General features: G+C 38.2%; 1 protein-coding gene across 2 annotated transcripts in view; it reads right to left on the bottom strand.

The window, feature by feature from the left end:
• LOC135207997 (chromatin-remodeling ATPase INO80-like) overlaps nt 1–18,448 on the bottom strand; it is a 140,642-nt gene that overhangs the window by 53,043 nt on the left and 69,151 nt on the right. The gene's annotated exons all lie outside the window — the stretch shown is intronic.

The following is an 18,448-nucleotide window of genomic DNA, read 5'->3' as shown; positions in this document are numbered from 1 at the left end:
TTTAAATACAATGTAACATGACCAGATTCACTGCATATATGGAAGTCAAAGAGAACTATACATGAAAAGGGCTTGTCACCACTCCTCACTCCCCCAAGCTGGAGAGAGAAGCTACAGAGAAGCAGATTTGTATGTTGTATAGAACATTAAAAGTGCTGTAACAGTATGACTGCAAAGCTCACCTGCATCAAGCTAGTTCCAGCATATGATGTGTTTATTCTTCAAACTACCTATAGGTACTGAAGAAGGGAGAAAAGATGCAAACTGTCCCAACAGGAGCACTGGATGAACTACACAACTTGAGCAGCAACCACCGGACCCAAGGACAAAGTGTCCAAGGACCTGTGGGCAATATCCTTCAGGTCGAAGAAAGTGGAAGTGGTCTGACAAAGCCAGGAACCAAAATCCAAAATACTATGAAGAAAAGTTCTTCTTCAATGCCAGGGAGGAACTTATTCCTCTGATGTCATGTGCTTCTGCATTTACAGTATTGATGGCAGAACTTGACAATGAGGAGCTTGCCTATCACCTCATGTAGCTAAACCAAAAGGTATTCTTGGCTCATACTAACAAAAAGTCTATGACACCTAAACTTTAGGTGATGAGTCCTTTTAGATAACAACGCAGTGCTCTGACAGAGCCAAGCAATAACTCTTGATGGTTGCTGGTAACAAACTCCAATGGAAGGAACGGGAAACGAGACAATCTGTCATCTTGAGCAGAGGGAAATTTTTGGGTCTTAGTCACGAATTCAGGGGACAAATTCAAATGCTACTGACCCCCAACCCCTTGTGTGTTTAGTATGTCAAAATCCCAACCATGGAGCTCTCCAACTCTATTTCAGGAAGTCAAGGTCAGAAGGAAAACTGAGTGAAACTACAGTGGACTCCCCGTATTCGTGTTCTCGGGATTGGCAGACTCACTCATTCGTGGATTTTTCTTTGGAACCTATCTAAAAATTATTTGCGGGAAGACTCATTCATTCATGGGTTTCTCTGTGGAACGTATCTAAAATTATGCGCGGGCACCCCGGCCTTCACGGATGCGAATTTTTTCGTACTTTAATACAGGCAGTCCCGGGTTATGATGAGGGTTCCGTTCCTGAGACGCATCGTTGTAAGCCGGAACATCGTCAAAAATCCTAAGAAAACCTTATTTTTAATGCTTTGGGTGCCTTAGAAACTAAGTAAACTGCATTCTTATTGCATTTTCATAAAAAAACCCTTCAAATATTGATTATTTTGCATTTTTGGCGTCATATTTCTTGTGCCAGATCAGCGTTGTAGGCGTCGTAACCCTGGAAATAATTTCTGATGAATATAATTGAAAAGTGCCTTAACCTTGGAACGTCGTAAGCCAAACCTGTCGTAACCCGGGGACTGCCTGTATTTGTATTTTCATGTTATTTACTATATAATATGTGACATTAAATTATATAATAATAATACTAAATCATACAGCACTTTGATTAATGATGATAATAGATGATGATGATATTATAGCCATGCAGCCTGATGAATGATGATGAAGATAGACTGCACAGAAAAGTAGAGGAGTTACAGATATTCTAAGGCCGCCTCTGCCCCTTTTTCTGGAGGCACTTCGTCAAGGATTTCAGAAGGCACCACCTTCTTGAGGTAATTGTACATTTGTACAAACGAGTCATGATAGAGCTTCACTATTTCATTAGTGAATAGTATTGGTGAAAGAAGTGACCCTTTCTTGCTTTCTTTATTTTTATCCCATGCCTTGACTATTGTCTGTACCTCCCTGACATCCCCTGATCAAATTGTAGAGACCACGAAATTTCTCAAAGGCCTGGTCCGTTGATGGGATAGCAATACAGTGGGGCCCCTGTATTTGGGTTCTCCGGATTCACGGATTTCTCTCTGGACCTTATCTACCCATTATTTGCAGGAAATTCGTCTATTCGCAGGTTTTCTCCGACGATAAATAACCCCAAATTAGTGTATTTTGATGTTATTTTCATGATTAAATACATTTTTACGATACAAAAATTATTTTCTAATTTTCAAATATTAATATTCATCAATACTGTATTAGTAAGTTTAATAAGATTAAATGATATCACATAATAACAATAATAATTCTCTCTCTCTCTCTCTCTCTCTCTCTCTCTCTCTCTCTCTTCTCTCTCTCTCTCTCTCTCTCTCTCTTACAGAGATGTATGTTTTCTGTATGATAAATAAATGACTTACTAATTTTCAAATAATATAAATGTAAAGAGCAATCAATTCAATAAAGAAAATACTATGGTGAATAACTAAGATATTAGTTTATAAATTAAAAAATTATGTAAGAATGAGGGAAATCCCAGACTTCACGCATCTTTCTTTCGAACTCCAGGTAACAAACTAAGGTCCAACAGCTGTCAAATATATCACGTAATGTGACTGGAGGGGAGGGAGTGTGTTTTCTCTCTCTCTCTCTCTCTCTCTCTCTCTCTCTCTCTCTCTCTCTCTCTCTCTCTCTCTCTCTCTCTCTCTCTACTGAGATTTGAGATTTTTATAGTACATTATGTATAATATGCTTATTAATATTTTCAAATGATAATAATTATTGTAATTACAAAAATCGTATGTGATAGTATTTTACAGAAATACTACAATAATCTTTCAATTTAACTCTTTCAAAATAAGGAAAACTCTCTCTCTCTCTCTCTCTCTCTCTCTTTCTCTCCTCTCTCTTCTCTCTCTCTCTCTCTCTCTCTCTCTCTCCTGAGATAAGAGATTTTTATGGTACATGTATGTAAGGTTTATTAATATTTTTAAATAATAATAATAATAATAATAATAATAATAATAATTACTGACTCAAAAACTTCAAGACCCTACACCCACGAATAGCAGAACAACTCCAGCATTGTATCTCAAATCACCATGCACCCAAATGGATGACCACAGAAAGAACATCCTTAGTACAAAAAGACAAGAGTAAGGGAAATATAGCCAGTAACTACCGGCCTATCACCGTGCCTACCAATAATGTGGAAGTTACTAACAGGTATCATCAGTGAAAGGCTATACAATTACCTAGAGGAGACAAACACCATCCCCCACCAACAGAAAGGCTGCAGAAGGAAGTGTAGGGGCACAAAAGACCAGCTCCTGATAGACAAAATGGTAATGAAGAACAGTAGGAGAAGGAAAACCAACCTAAGCTTGGCATGGATAGACTATAAGAAAGCCTTCGACACGATACCACACACATGGCTAATAGAATGCCTGAAAATATATGGGGCAGAGGAAAACACCATCAGCTTCCTCAAAAATACAATACACAACTGGAATACAATACTTACAAGCTCTGGAAAAAGACTAGCAGAGGTTAATATCAGGAGAGGGATCTTCCAGGGCGACTCACTGTCCCCACTACTCTTCGTAGTGGCCATGATTCCCATGACAAAAGTACTACAGAAGATGGATGCTGGGTACCAACTCAAGAAAAGAGGCAACAGAATCAACCATCTGATGTTCATGGACGACATCAAGCTGTATGGTAAGAGCATCAAGGAAATAAATACCCTAATCCAGACTGTAAGGATTGTATCTGGGGACATCAGGATGGAGTTTGGAATAGAAAAATGCGCCTTGGTCAACATACAAAAAGGCAAAGTAACGAGAACTGAAGGGATAAAGCTACCAAATGGGAGCAACATCAAACACATAGATGAGACAGGATACAAATACCTGGGAATAATGGAAGGAGGGGATATAAAACACCAAGAGATGAAGGACACGATCAGGAAAGAATATATGCAGAGACTCAAGGCAATACTCAAATCAAAACTCAACGCCGGAAATATGATAACAGCCATAAACACATGGGCAGTGCCAGTAATCAGATACAGCGCAGGAATAGTGGAATGGACGAAGGCAGAACTACGCAGCATAGATCAGAAAACCAGGAAACATATGACAATACACAAAGCACTACACCCAAGAGCAAATACGGACAGACTATACATAACACGAAAGGAAGGAGGGAGAGGACTGCTAAGTATAGAGGACTGCGTCAACATTGAGAACAGAGCACTGGGGCAATATCTGAAAACCAGTGAAGACGAGTAGCTAAAGAGTGCATGGGAAGAAGGACTAATAAAAGTAGACGAAGACCCAGAAATATACAGAGACAGGAGAATGACAAACAGAACAGAGGACTGGCACAACAAACCAATGCACAGACAATACATGAGACAGACTAAAGAACTAGCCAGCGATGACACATGGCAATGCTACTGAGGGGAGAGCTAAAGAATGATACTGAAGGAATGATAACAGCGGCACAAGATCAGGCCCTAAGAACCAGATATGTTCAAAGAACGATAGACGGAAATAACATCTCTCCCATATGTAGGAAGTGCAATACAAAAAATGAAACCATAAACCACATAGCAAGCAAATGCCCGGCACTTGCACAGAACCAGTACAAAAAGAGGCATGATTCAGTGGCAAAAGCCCTCCACTGGAGCCTGTGCAAGAAACATCAGCTACCTTGCAGTAATAAGTGGTACGAGCACCAACCTGACGGAGTGATAGAAAATGATCAGGCAAAGATCCTCTGGGACTATGGTATCAGAACAGATAGGGTGATATGTGCAAAATAGACCAGACATGACGTTGACTGACAAAGTCAAGAAGAAAGTATCACTCATTGATGTCGCAATACCATGGGACACCAGAGTTGAACAGAATGAGAGGGAAAAAATGGATAAGTATCAAGATCTGAAAATAGAAATAAGAAGGATATGGGATATGCCAGTGGAAATCGTACCCATAATCATAGGAGCACTAGGCACGATCCAAAGATCCCTGAAAAGGAATCTAGAAAAACTAGACGCTGAAGTAGCTCCAGGACTTATGCAGAAGAGTGTAATCCTGGAAATGGCGCACATAATAAGAAAAGTGATGGACTCCTAAGGAGGCAGGATGCAACCCGGAACCCCACACTATAAATACCACCCAGTCGAATTGGAGGACTGTGATAGAGCAAAAAAAAAAAAATAATAATAATAACAATAATAATAATATAACTGTAATTACAAAAATCATATGTGATGGTATTTTAAAGATATACTACAATAGCCTTTCCATTTCACTCTTTCAAATATGGATAACTCTCTCTCTCTCTCTCTCTCTTACTGAGATGAGAGAATTTCTATGGTACATGTGTATACGTTTATTAATATTTTCACATAATAATAATAATAATATAACTAATTTCAAAATTCATATGTGATAGCATTTTAAAGAAATACAATAATCTATCCATTTCACTCTTTTAAATAAGGATCTCTCTCTCTCTCTCTCTCTCTCTCTCTCTCTCTCTCTCCATTATTATTCCCTCTATCTCAGGGATAATTCATAATTTCACTCTTGATGGTCAGATATATGATGTTGCCATTCAATGGTGTCTCTCTCTCTCTCTCTCTCTCTCTCTCTCTCTCTCTCTCTCTCTCTCTCTCTCTCTCTCTCTCTCTGTATTATTGGCTGTAGGTATATATTTTTAATGGTAAAATGTTTAAGATGACTATGAAATGATATTAATAATATAACCTCAAAGATTAATACAGTAATAGGTTAGTAATTTTAGGTATATTTAATGTAGGATGTTATTTAAGGTATACTATCTGAACTTTCATGATAGGCAGTTATAAGCATTTTTAGTGGTGGTTTTAACTATTCACGGGGGTGCCTGGTACACATCCCCCGTGAATACGGGGGGAACACTGTACTACTAAATAGGGAGGTGAGTTCTTATCCAAGAATATTCCGAGACCTTCAAGAAGGTTCTGCAGGAGAAAGGATACCGCTCAGAACAGGTCTTCAATATGGACGAAACTGGTCTGTCCGGATTCAAGGCACAAAAGGACGGGTGACCCTCCTGCTGTGCAGGAATGCGGCTTTTTATGCTCAAACCAGGCCTCATTTACAAGGCTGCAAATCCCATGGCACTCAAAAATAAGAACATGGTGTTGCTGCCTGTGTTCTGGATGCACAATCCCAAGGCCTGGATGAATATATTACCCTTAAAAAATATAATTATTTTTTTCAATATATTACCCTTAAAAAAATATACTGTATATTTCCGCGTATAAGACAACCTTTAGATAAGACGAGGCAAAATATCATGGCAAATTTTCATGAATTTATCTCATCTGTAGTATAGGACGACTTCTAAATTACAAATAGAAATATTTTTGGAGAAAAGTTATTATTTGCTAAAATGAAACAGTACAACTATATTAACCCTCTTACACCGAATGGACTTATTAAACGTCGAGTCAAAATGTCTCCCGTATGCCGAATGGACGTATCATACGTCGACTCAAAAAAGTTTTTTAAAAATTCGAAGAAAAATACTTATAGGCCTACCAGTCGAAAACTTTTGAATCACGCGCCTTGGGGGATGCTGGGAGCTCACGGATCAAGGCGTTGTTTTGTTTACAATCGTTACGCAGGCGCGCAGGCGCGAATTTCTTTCTTAACGCACTATAAAGTATCAGTGACACATCTCAAAAATTATTTCGTCACTTTGACATCATTTTTGCACCATTTTAAATTATCCTTTACACGAAGTATTATATATGAAAATGTGCGCAATTTCATGTAAAATACAACAAAAAATACTCATGATTGTAGATTTTATCAGTTTTGAGATATTTTCATATAAATAACGATAAGTGCCAAAATTTCAACCTTCGATCAACTTTGACTCTACCGAAATGGTCGAGAAACGCAATTGTAAGCTAAAACTCTTATATTAAAGTAATATTCAATATTTGCCTTCATTTTGCAACAAATTGGACGTCTCTAGCACAATATTTCAATTTATGGTGAATTTATGCACAAAACTTTTTCCTTACGTTCGCGCGGTAAATCTTCCGATAAATTTTTTCGTGCGATTGTCCTAATGTTTGCACCATTTTAAATTTACCGTTACATAAGTAAAGTTTATATATGTAAAATGTGGGCAATTTCATGCCACAATACAACTAAAAAAACAACCCATGGTTGTAGCTATTATCAGTTTTTGGAAATATTTTCATATAAATAACGTTAAGTGCAAAAATTTCAACTTTCGGTCAACTTTGACTCTACCGAAATGGTCGAAAAACGCAATTGTAAGCTAAAACTCTTATATTTTAGTAATATTCAATCATTTACCTTCATTTTGCAACGACTTGGAAGTCTCTAGCACAATATTTCGATTTATGTGAATTTATAAAAAAAAAAAAAAATTAAAAAAAAAAAAAAATTTTCCTTACGTTCGCGCGGTAACTCTTCCAAAAAAATCAGAATTTTTCTTTTGTGATTCTCGAAATGTTTGCATCATTTAAAATTAGCTATTACGTAAAGTTTTTATTTTTATATGAAAATGTGCGCAATTTCATGTAGAATACAACTAAAAATGATTGAAGGTTGTAGCTTTTCTCTTTTTTTCGAAATATTTGCATATAAATCATGATAAATAGAAAAAAAACCACGTTCGGTCAAATTTGACTCTACCGAAATAGTTGAAAAATGCAATTGTAAGCTAAAAATCTTACGGCCTAGTAATATTCAGTCATTTATCTTCATTTTTAAACAAATTTGAAGTCTCTAGAACAATATTGTGATTTATGGTGAATTTTTGAAAAATATATTTAACTTCCCTCCGAGCGCCGATTCCCGGCCGCAAGTCTCCGAAATGCATACATCGCATTATCCTAATATTTGCTCCTTTTCATATTAGCCGTTTTATAGAGTTTCATATATCAAAATGTGTGCAAAATCATGAAAAATACAATAAAAAATAATTGAAGGTTGTAGCTTTTCCTATCTCCGAAATATGTGCATATAAAAAAATATATATATATAAATTTTGACATTCGGTCAACTTTAACTCGTCCGAAATGGTCGAAATCTGCAATTCTAATCTAAAACTCTTACAGTATCGTAATATTCAATCATTTGTCTTCATTTTGAAATAAATTGGAAGTCTCTAGAACAATATTTAGATTTACGGTGAATTTTTAAAAATAACATTTTTTTACGTCCGCGCGTTACGAATTTGTACATCATTTTGTGGTAATATTTTTCCAGTGTTGCTTTTATTGTTTTACAAAGTATTATATATCAAAATGATTGCAATTTAGTGTAAAATGCAAAGAAAAAAAAAGTAACTCGTTAGCTTTGACAGTTTTTTGCACAGCGTGATTTGAATACAATTGTGTATGAATTTTTTTTTTTTTTGCTACCATATATTGCATTATTTACATATGATAATGATATTATTTTTCATTTCTGATGGTTGCATACTAAACTTCAGGCAATGACAAAAAAATGAGCCAAAAATGAACTCTTAATCTTCTAAACTAAGCGTGCTGTGATTTCTTGAAAAAATTATTTTTTTCCGCTTCCGTGCACTCCAAAACGGCCCCGGTATACGGGAGAGGTTTTGATTTTTAGGGCTTCGGCGTAAGAGGGTTAATAATAATGATGACGTAAAATAAATGTTGTTTTGCTTGCTGTATCCAATAAAAGTATTACTATTATCATATTGTTACTGTATTACAGAATATAAACATCGTTATGTACATCATTTGCATTTGATATTGTTAACATTCTCAAAATCTCAGCTGATTTGAGTATTATCGATACCTTCATTGCCATTATATATATGTTAGGAGAGATGTAATTTGGAGATACCTTTTATCATAACGAAGTTTGGTTGAAAAAGTGCAGATATTACTTCAATGTAGTAGGTGTAATTTTTCCAGTTTCAAACATCACTGCCGCCTGGCCGTTATTTGTTTTATTCACCCTCGTTTATAACCTGCAGCTTTAATTCACTACTATTTCTTCTTCAGATCTCCACTGCATGAGAAATGAACAAAAATGTATTTTATGTTTACTAATAGAGAATTGGCAGAACCTAGCCACCTGGGGGGGCAACCAAGTCCTTATGGGTGCCGGTCCAAGCCCGGATAAATAGGGAGGGTTGGTGTCAGGAAGGGCATCCGGCTGTAAAAATCTGTGCCAAAACCAAAAATGGAATGAGCCCGAAATATGGAAAGAGGTAATGCTAGGGCGTACTCCGTAAACGACGCACAGAGACATCGCCCTAACTCTGTGGTAAGGCGAGGGCTACTGCATCCAGGAGCGGGTGCAGCTAAAGAAGCGAGCTCACATTGGGTTCAGAGTATGTCAGCTAAATGTTGGGTCCATGACTGGGAGAGGTAGAGAATTGGCTGACTTGATGAGAGAAAAGAAAGTAGATGTTGTGGTGTGTGCAAGAAACGCGGTGGAAAGGAAATAAAGCTAAAGAGTTGGGAGATGGATATAAGCTATATTTTATAGTGGAGCAAATAAAACAAAGGTAGAAATGGAGTTTGGCATAGTACTGTCTAGTGAACTAAAGAACTCGGTAATAGAAGTGCAGAGAAAGAATGACCGTATCATCAGATTGAAGATATGTTATGGAGGAGAGATTCTGAATATTATAAGCGCATATGCACCACAAGTTGGTTGCACAGAAGAAGAGAAGGGAAATTTCTGGAGAGACATGGATGGAATAATGCAAGAACTGGAAGAGCATGAGAGGGTGATAGTTGGGGCAGATTTGAATGGCCATGTCGGAAGTGAAAATGAGGCGATTGGGCGGGTGCATGGGGGCCATAGAATTTGGGGAGAGAAACCCAGAAGGAGAGAGTGTAGTGGACTTTGCTGTGTCATTCGACATGGCAATAGTAAACACATTTTTTGAGAAGAAAAGGGAACACCTAATAACATATAGGAGTGGGGGAAGATTCTCCCAGATAGACTATTTCTTGTATAAAAGGATAAATCTGGTGGAGGTCAAGACTGCAAAGTTATTCCAGGCGACCATGTAGCCCCCCAACACAGGCTGCTATGTAGGACTTGAAGTTGAAAGGGAAAGAAAAACCCAAAGCTAAAGGGATAAGGAAAATTAAATGGTACGAATTACAGAAGGAAGGGGATAAGAAGAGAGAGTTTAAGAGGAGGTTTTGGAGGATATTGATATAGGGATTGAAGAGATGTTCAAGAATGGTGGGCACGAAATGCAGCAGTAATAAGAAGGCATGGAAAGGAGCTGCTAGGAGAGACATCTGGTATCATATGGGAAGAAAAGGATAGTTGGTGGTGGGATGAAGACATTGAGAAAGTAGTAAAAGATAGAAGAGGCAAAGAAAAGATGGGAAGAGGTCACAGTCAGTGAAGCCAGAAATAGGTACAGAGAGAAAAACAAGGTGTGAAAAAGGTGGTAGCCCAAGCTAAAGCAAAGTCGTATGATGATGTGTATAATGAGCTGGGGCACAAAGGAAGGATTAAAGAAGATGATGAAGCTATCAAAGGCTAGAAATAAGAGCACCAAAGATATAACACACATCAAACAAATAAAGAATCAAGAGGGTGTAGTGCTTAGAAAGGAGGAGGAAGACATTGTGAAGAGATGGAAAGAATATTTCGAACAGTTGTTAAATGAAGAAAATAATAGACTAATAAGAGAGGATGGGCAAGTGAACATTGGCATGGTAATGAGGTTTTCTAGGCAAGAGGTACTAAATGCACTGAAGAAGATGAAGAATGGGAAGGCAACCGGACCAGACATGATCCCGGTGGAGGCATGGAAAGCATTAGGAGATGAAGGAGTGGATATACTGTACGATCTTATGATAAAGATCCTTGAACAGGAAAAGATACCAAATGAGTGGCGTGGGAGGGGAGTATATTGATCCCAATTTTTAAAGGGAAAGGCGATGTCCAAGAGTGTGGTAATTATAGGGGCATTAAATTGATGTCCCACACTTTGAAGATACTGGAAAGGATGATAGATGCTAGACTGAGAGAAGAAGTACAAATAGGTAAAGAGCAGATGGGATTTATGAAGGGAAGGGAACAACAGATGGTATATTTTGTCTGAGGCAAATAATGGAGAAATTCGGGGAAAGACAAAGGGACCTACATATGGTATTCATTGACCTTGAAAAGGCTTTATGACAGAGTCCCGAGACAAGAGGTATGGAGGAGCCTGAGGGAGAAGATGGTGCCAGAGAAGTATGTGCGATTGATACAAGAGATGTACCGGAATGTATTTACCAGAGTGAGGAGCAGTGTTGGGGAGACAGAAGTTTTGAGGTGAGAGTAGGATTACACCAGGGGTCGGCTCTGAGCCCATTTATCTTTAACATAGTGAAATGGATGTTATAATAGAGGAAGTAAGGGAGACAGTACCATGGAACATATTGTATGCGGATGATATGTTCTGTGTGCAGAGAGCAGGGAAGATCTGGAAGTGAAATTGGAAAGATGGAGACAAGTTACTGAGGACAGAGGAATGAGAATAAGTAGATCCAAGACAGAATATATGTGTACCACCACTGAGGGGGATGATAGAGAAAGTATTCAGCTTGGTGGAGAGCAAATAAGGAGAGTTGATAAGTTTAAGTATTTGGGATCTTTTGTTAACGCTGGAGGAAGTATGGAAGAAGAAGTAAAACATCGGGGTACAGGCAGGCTGGAACAACTGGAGAGCGGCCTCGGGAGTTCTTTGTGACAAAAGAGTGCCGCTTAGGTTAAAAGGAAAATTTCACAAGACGGTGGTAAGAACAGCAATGCTGTATGGTACGGAAACAGCAAGCATGAGAAAAGCAGAGCAGAAGAAGATGGATGTGGCAGAAATGAGAATGCTTAGGTGGATGTCTGGGGTAACAAGAGTGGAATAGGATCAGAAATGACTACATAAGGGGGGTGTCAACTAAGGTGGTGGAAGTATCAAAGAAAGTGCAGGAGGGGAGGCTGAGATGGTATGGACACCTGTTGAGGAGAGATTGAGGACCACGCTGGGAGACATACTATGGGAGTGGAGGTGCAAGGAAGAAGAAAGAGAGGGAGACCAAGAAGAGATGGAAGGACTGTGTGAGAGGAGATTTACATGAGAAGGGAATTGATGAGGCAGAAGCGCAAGATAGAAATAGATGGAAACGGCTCATCCGAAACGGCGACCCCATATAAAAATGGGAAAAAAGCTGGGAAGAAGAAGAAGAAGAAGAATAGAGAATTGGCAGGGTTTAATAATTTTAACGGAGCTCTTAATAAACGCTTGATAGTTATGGTAAATGACATCAGCAATAAGCTGTTTCTCAATTTGGTTGTTTATGCCAATACATGTTTACAATAAACGCTTCATTCAGAATTCTAAAAACTGGAATTTTGTAGTGGAGGATGGGGAAGTATCACTAGTATTACAATGGATATGAGAGAGAGAGGAAGAGAGGCGAGGAGGAAGAGATGACACAGACCTCGAGAGATCGGAGGTTAGACCTCCGACGAGATCTGAGCCCCTTTCCCGCGAGCGGATTAAGTCGGGATTGATCCGGGAGACGAGGACCTGACTTCCGAGAGAGACGAGAGAGAGAGAGAGAGAGAGAGAGAGAGGTTGTAATTTTGTGGGATTTTATTTTAGCATTTTATCGATATTTTGCTATTTACATTCATATTAACATTTGAAAATTAGTAAATGATTTTTATCCTAAAATGTATTTAGTTATTAATAGAAGATGAAAATACAGTAATTAGTGAATCTTGCTCTATGATAGAATACAGTAATCAGTGAATCTTGCCATTTGATAAAATTCGCGATTTCGTTAATTTCCCGGGATATCATATTTGGGCTCCACAAAAAAATTAAGTAAAGTGATTTATGATCGAGTTTACAGCATACTTATGTAAAATACATTGGTAGTTTGTAGAACGGTGTAACACTATCACATTGTGTAAAGATAGTACGTACGAACGAGACTGTAGGTTTGGTGACGTCACGGTGATCATACGTATTATTTTCGTGAATGAATATACATTTATGATAAAAAATAGTTACTGTACTGATTACAGTACCATACTGTAATATTAATGTAATCACATCAAAATAAAGTAATCAATGCATACTGTAAACTTGTAAAGTGTATTTTTGTCTTTTGAAAAATGCTTTCCCCAAGAAATTAGTCCTTGAAGAGGCTTTTTATTATGAAGATATGCCAATAATATATAAGATATGCATTTTATTATGAATATATGACAATAATATATACGGTAAAAATCGTTTTATTACGTTTACACTTCGTTGCCAATCGCAAACAACAATATGATAATCTATGACAATTATCGTTTGTATGACTACAGTGTTCGGAGAAGTTGATTACGTTCTACCAAAACAATAATGAAGTTCGAATTGAAAATTAATGTTTTCCTAAATGTTATTACTACTGTAATTACACTATTACTATTAACATTTCTAAAAGGTTAACGAATGATAAAGGTTGCTGTGAAGCAGTGTAACTCAATGTTTACATTTCGTTGCTGGCCACTCAACTACAAGTTGATGTCAATGATGTGGAATTATTCCATGAATAGGCTATATATTATGCAGATATGCCAATAATCTAAAGGGGAGAATGGTTTTACTACCATTATTGTCAGTTAATATCATAATGTGAATCTGTTCATGCATGCTGCTGGCTATCGGACCGCGGACGAGGCTTAGCCTACCACGGACAAGCTTGCGATGCTGCAATTCATACCAGCGATATAGACTGAGAAGTGGTCCAAGAAAAAAACCTGTGGTTAGCGACTAAGGAAGGCACCACTGTATAAGCATTTTTAGAGGTGATTTTTGCATTACTGCAGAAGGTTCTAGAACCTATTCCCACGTAAAAGTGGGTAAGCACTGTACTTACCACGTAATAACATAGCTAAAAATTCTACTCTTGAACTTAAACATGGCATCTTTTAGAATTTAAAATCTCAGTAATGAGCTATTGTTCAAGTGTAGTTGTACCAGGTACAGAGCACCACCAGGTCCCCAAACTTGACAACCTATATTCAAGGTGGCCAAGGAAGGTTAGAAGCATAGTTCCAACGCATCCTCCCTCAATACCATGCCAGACACTGACAACAGACCCAGGATGCTGCAGGTCTCATTACTGTCTCCACTTCTCATAAATAATGCGTTGCCAACACTGCTTTGCATTTCCAAAATGTTGACTGATGAGAATGCGCTGGTGCTAACCGCTTGGAGGAACTTTGCCCCAAGCAGACAGGAGAAACTTGGCATACATTTCTTAATTGTTCTATCTTAACCTAGCATACCTCATCCAAATTATTCTAGATCATATGTAAAGGCTATATAAAAACAGAAAGTTATTTACTTGTCAATTCATGGTTAGGCTAACATCTTCTGTCTAACTCAGATTGTTTACATCTAGCCCTAGGCTATTTGGTCTATTATATAAAACAGCAACTTTCCAATATGAAACTCACTAATGTGAAATTTAATTGTTACGCTATCACCTAGTATAGTTTATTGTCTAATCCTGAGTAATTTACCTTTAAAGGTATGGGATTAACCAATGGCAATTTGTAGCCTTCAAGATAGGTTACTACCTCATAGTCCATTTGGTCTATGTACTAATTTTGGTCTACTATATAAAACAGTAAATTACTAATGTGAAACTTTATAGTTAGGTTATCAGCTAGTATATGTGTTATCTAGTAATTATTTACTGTTTTTGGTCTAGGTTATTATTCAAACCAAAATAGACTAATTAATTCCCTTTTACAGGTATGCACATTGTAGCCTACAGTATTAAGACAATGCTTAAATATACAGGCTATGTAAAAAGGGAAACTGTCTGTAGCCTTTTATCTAATCCTAAGGTCTTTGGTGTAAACTTAGGTTACTGCCTAGGCCATTACATTAATTCAGGTTACTGTCTAGTCCAGGATATTTTTGTTCACCCTTGAGGATATATAATCCTAGGTTGTAGGCTACAGACAATATCTACTACAGTCTCACTGAATCGACATAGATTATTTAAACAGATTATCCATTTATATTAACAATAATTGTGGAACATTTCTTTAGATAAAACTTCTAAAAAGAATAAATTCTTCAAAACAACTTTTGCTTCTACAAACAGCTAACGATCACAAAATGTAAGAAGAGTAGACTTGTACTGGCGAAAAAAGCCAGTTTACAGCTTCTTACGCACAATTAAATCATTGTGCCATGGTCTAAACTAAAATATTTTTAACTGGAACTTGAAATTATGTACTCAGATTTCAAGTTAGATGTTTCCATGAACTTCAGTAATGAAATCAATAAGTGAAGAACAACATTCCCGGAGCTAATGATCATAAATTGCTAGCGCTGACATATCCTGGCAAAATACATGGTTTACAGCTTTTCACGCACACTAAAATCATTGTTCCACATTATAAGGTAACAAAATTTTCAACTGAAACTTACAAGCTTTCATCTTATATGATTCCATGAACCTTGGTAATGAAATTAATAAGCAAAGAATGAAATTCTCGGACCTAGCCTATCATAAATTGTAAGAAGCACCGAGGAAATAAGCCAATTACAGCTTTTAACTCATAATAAATCATTTAACCTAGCCACCTGAGGGGCAAACAAGTCCTTATGGGTGCCGGTCCCAAGCCCGGATAAATAGGGAGGGCATCCGGCTGTAAAAATCTGTGCCAAAACCTAAAAATGGAATGAGCCGAAATATGGAAAGAGGTAATGCTAGGGCGTACTCCGTAAACGACGCACAGAGACATCGCCCTAACTCTGTGATAAGGCGAGGGCTACTGCATCAAGAGCGGGTACAGCTAAAGAACCGAGCTCACATTGGGTTTAGAGTATGTTAGCTTAATATTGGGTCCATGACTGGGAGAGGTAGAGAATTGGCTGACTTGATGAGAGAAAAGAAAGTAGATGTTATGTGTGTGCAAGAAACACGATGGAAAGGAAATAAAGCTAGAGTTGGGTGATGGATATAAGCTATACTATAGTGGAGCAAATAAACAAGGTAGAAATGGAGTTGGCATAATGCTGTCTAGTGAACTGAAGAATACAGTGATAGAAGGGCATAGAAAGAATGACCGTATCATCAGATTGAAGATATGTTATGGAGGAGAGATTCTGAATATTATAAGTGCATATGCACCACAAGTTGGTTGCACAGAAGAAGAGAAGGGAAATTTCTGGAGAAACATGGATGGAATAATGCAAGAACTGGAAGAACATGAGAGGGTGATAGTGGGGGCAGATTTGAATGGCCATGTTGGAAGTGAAAATGAGGCGATTGGTCAGGTGCATGGTGGCCATGGAATTGGGGAGAGAAACCCAGAAGGAGAGAGTGTAGTGGACTTTGCTGTGTCATTCGACATGGCAATAGTAAACACATTCTTTAAGAAGAAAAGGGAACACCTAATAACATATAGGAGTGGGGGGAGATGCTCCCAGATAAGACTACTTCCTGTATAAAAGGATAAAGATGGTGGAGGTCAAGAACTGCAAAGTTATTCCAGGCGACCATGTAGCCCCCCAACACAGACTGCTATGTATGGATTTGAAGTTAAAAAGGGAAAGAAAAACCAAAGCTAAAGGGATAAGGAAAATTAAATGGTACAAATTAGAGAAGGAAGGGGATAAGAAGAGAGAGTTTAAGAGGAGGGTTTTGGAGGATATTGATATAGGGATTGAAGATGTTCAAGAATGGTGGGCACGAAATGCAGCAGTAATAAGAAGGCATGGAAAGGAGCTGCTAGGAGACATCTGGTATCATATGGGAAGAAAAGGAGAGCTGGTGGTGGGATGAAGACATTGAGAAAGTAGTAAAAGATAAGGAGGCAAAGAAAAGATGGGAAGAGTCACAGTCAGTGGAAGACAGATAGGTTCAGAGAGAAAAACAAGGCAGTGAAAAAGGTGGTAGCCCAAGCTACAGCAAAGTCGTATGATGATGTGTATAATGAGCTGGGGACAAAGGAGGGATTAAAGATGATGATCAAGCTATCAAAGGCTAGAAATAAGAGCACCAAAGATATTACACATATCAAACAAATAAAAGATCAAGATGATGTAGTACCTAGAAAGGAGGAAGACATTGTGAAGAGATGGAAAGAATATTTCGAACATTTGTTAAATGAAGAAAATAATAAGACTAATAAGAGAGGAGGGCAAGTGAACATTGGCATGGTAATGAGGTTTTCTAGGCAAGAGGTACTAAATGCACTGAAGAAGATGAAGAATGGGAAGGCAACCGGTCCAGACATGATTCCTGTGGAGGCATGGAAAGCATTATGAGATGAAGGAGTGGATATACTGTACAATCTTATGATAAAGATCCTTGAACAGGAAAAGATACCAAACGAGTGGCATGGGAGTATATTGATCCCAATTTTTAAAGGGAAAGGCAATGTCCAAGAGTGTGGTAATTATAGGGGCATTAAATTGATGTCCCACACTCTGAAGATACTGGAGAGGATGATAGATGCTAGACTGAGAGAAGAAGTACAAATAGGTAAAGAGCAGATGGGATTTATGAAGGGAAGGGGAACAAAAGATGGTATATTTTGCCTGAGGCAACTAATGGAGAAATTCGGAGAAAGATAAAGGGACCTACATATGGTACTCATTGACCTTGAATCAGGCTTATGACCGAGTCCCAAGACAAGAGGTATGGAGGAGTCTGAGGGAGAAGATGGTGCCAGAGAAGTACGTGCGATTGATACAAGAGATGTACCGGAATGTATTTACCAGAGTGAGGAGCAGTGTTGGGGAGACAGAGGGTTTTGAGGTGAGAGTAGGATTACACCAGGGGTTGGCTCTAAGCCCAATTATCTTTAACATAGTGATGGATGTTACAATAGAGGAAGTAAGGGAGGCAGTACCATGGAACATATTGTATGCGGATGATACTGTTCTGTGCGCAGAGAGCAGGGAAGATCTGGAAATGAAATTGGAAAAATGGAGACAAGTACTAGAGGACAGAGGAATGAGAATAAGTAGATCTAAGACAGAATATATGTGCACCACCATTGAGGGGGATGATAGAGAAAATATTCAGCTTGGTGGAGAGCAAATAAAGAGAGTTGATATGTTTAAGAATTTGGGAGGAAGTATGGAAGAAGAAGTAAAACATCGGGTACAGGCAGGGTGGAACATCTGGAGAGTGGCCTCTGGAGTTCTTTGTGACAAAAGAGTACTGCTTAGGTTAAAAGGAAAATTTCACAAGACGGTGGTAAGAACAGCAATGCTGTATGGTACAGAAACAGCAAGCATGAGAAAAACAGAGCAGAAGAAGATGGATGTGGCAGAAATGAGAATGCTTAGGTGGATGTCTGGGGTGACAAGAGAGGATATGATCAGAAATGACTACATAAGGGGGTCGACTAAGGTGGTGGAAGTATCAAAGAAAGTGCAGGAGGGGAGGCTGAGATGGTAAGGACACCTGTTGAGGAGATGAGGACCACGCTGGGAGACATACTATGGGGATGGAGGTTCAAGGAAGAAGAAGAGGGAGACCAAGAAAGAGATGGAAGGACTGTGTGAGAGGAGACTTACATGAGAAGGGAAT

This window comes from Macrobrachium nipponense, chromosome 34 (genome assembly GCF_015104395.2).
Source record: "Macrobrachium nipponense isolate FS-2020 chromosome 34, ASM1510439v2, whole genome shotgun sequence".
In the NCBI taxonomy this organism is placed as follows: Eukaryota; Metazoa; Arthropoda; class Malacostraca; order Decapoda; family Palaemonidae; genus Macrobrachium; species Macrobrachium nipponense.
Note: the sequence above shows the minus strand (reverse complement) of the source record. Positions and strands in the feature narration are given on the sequence as shown.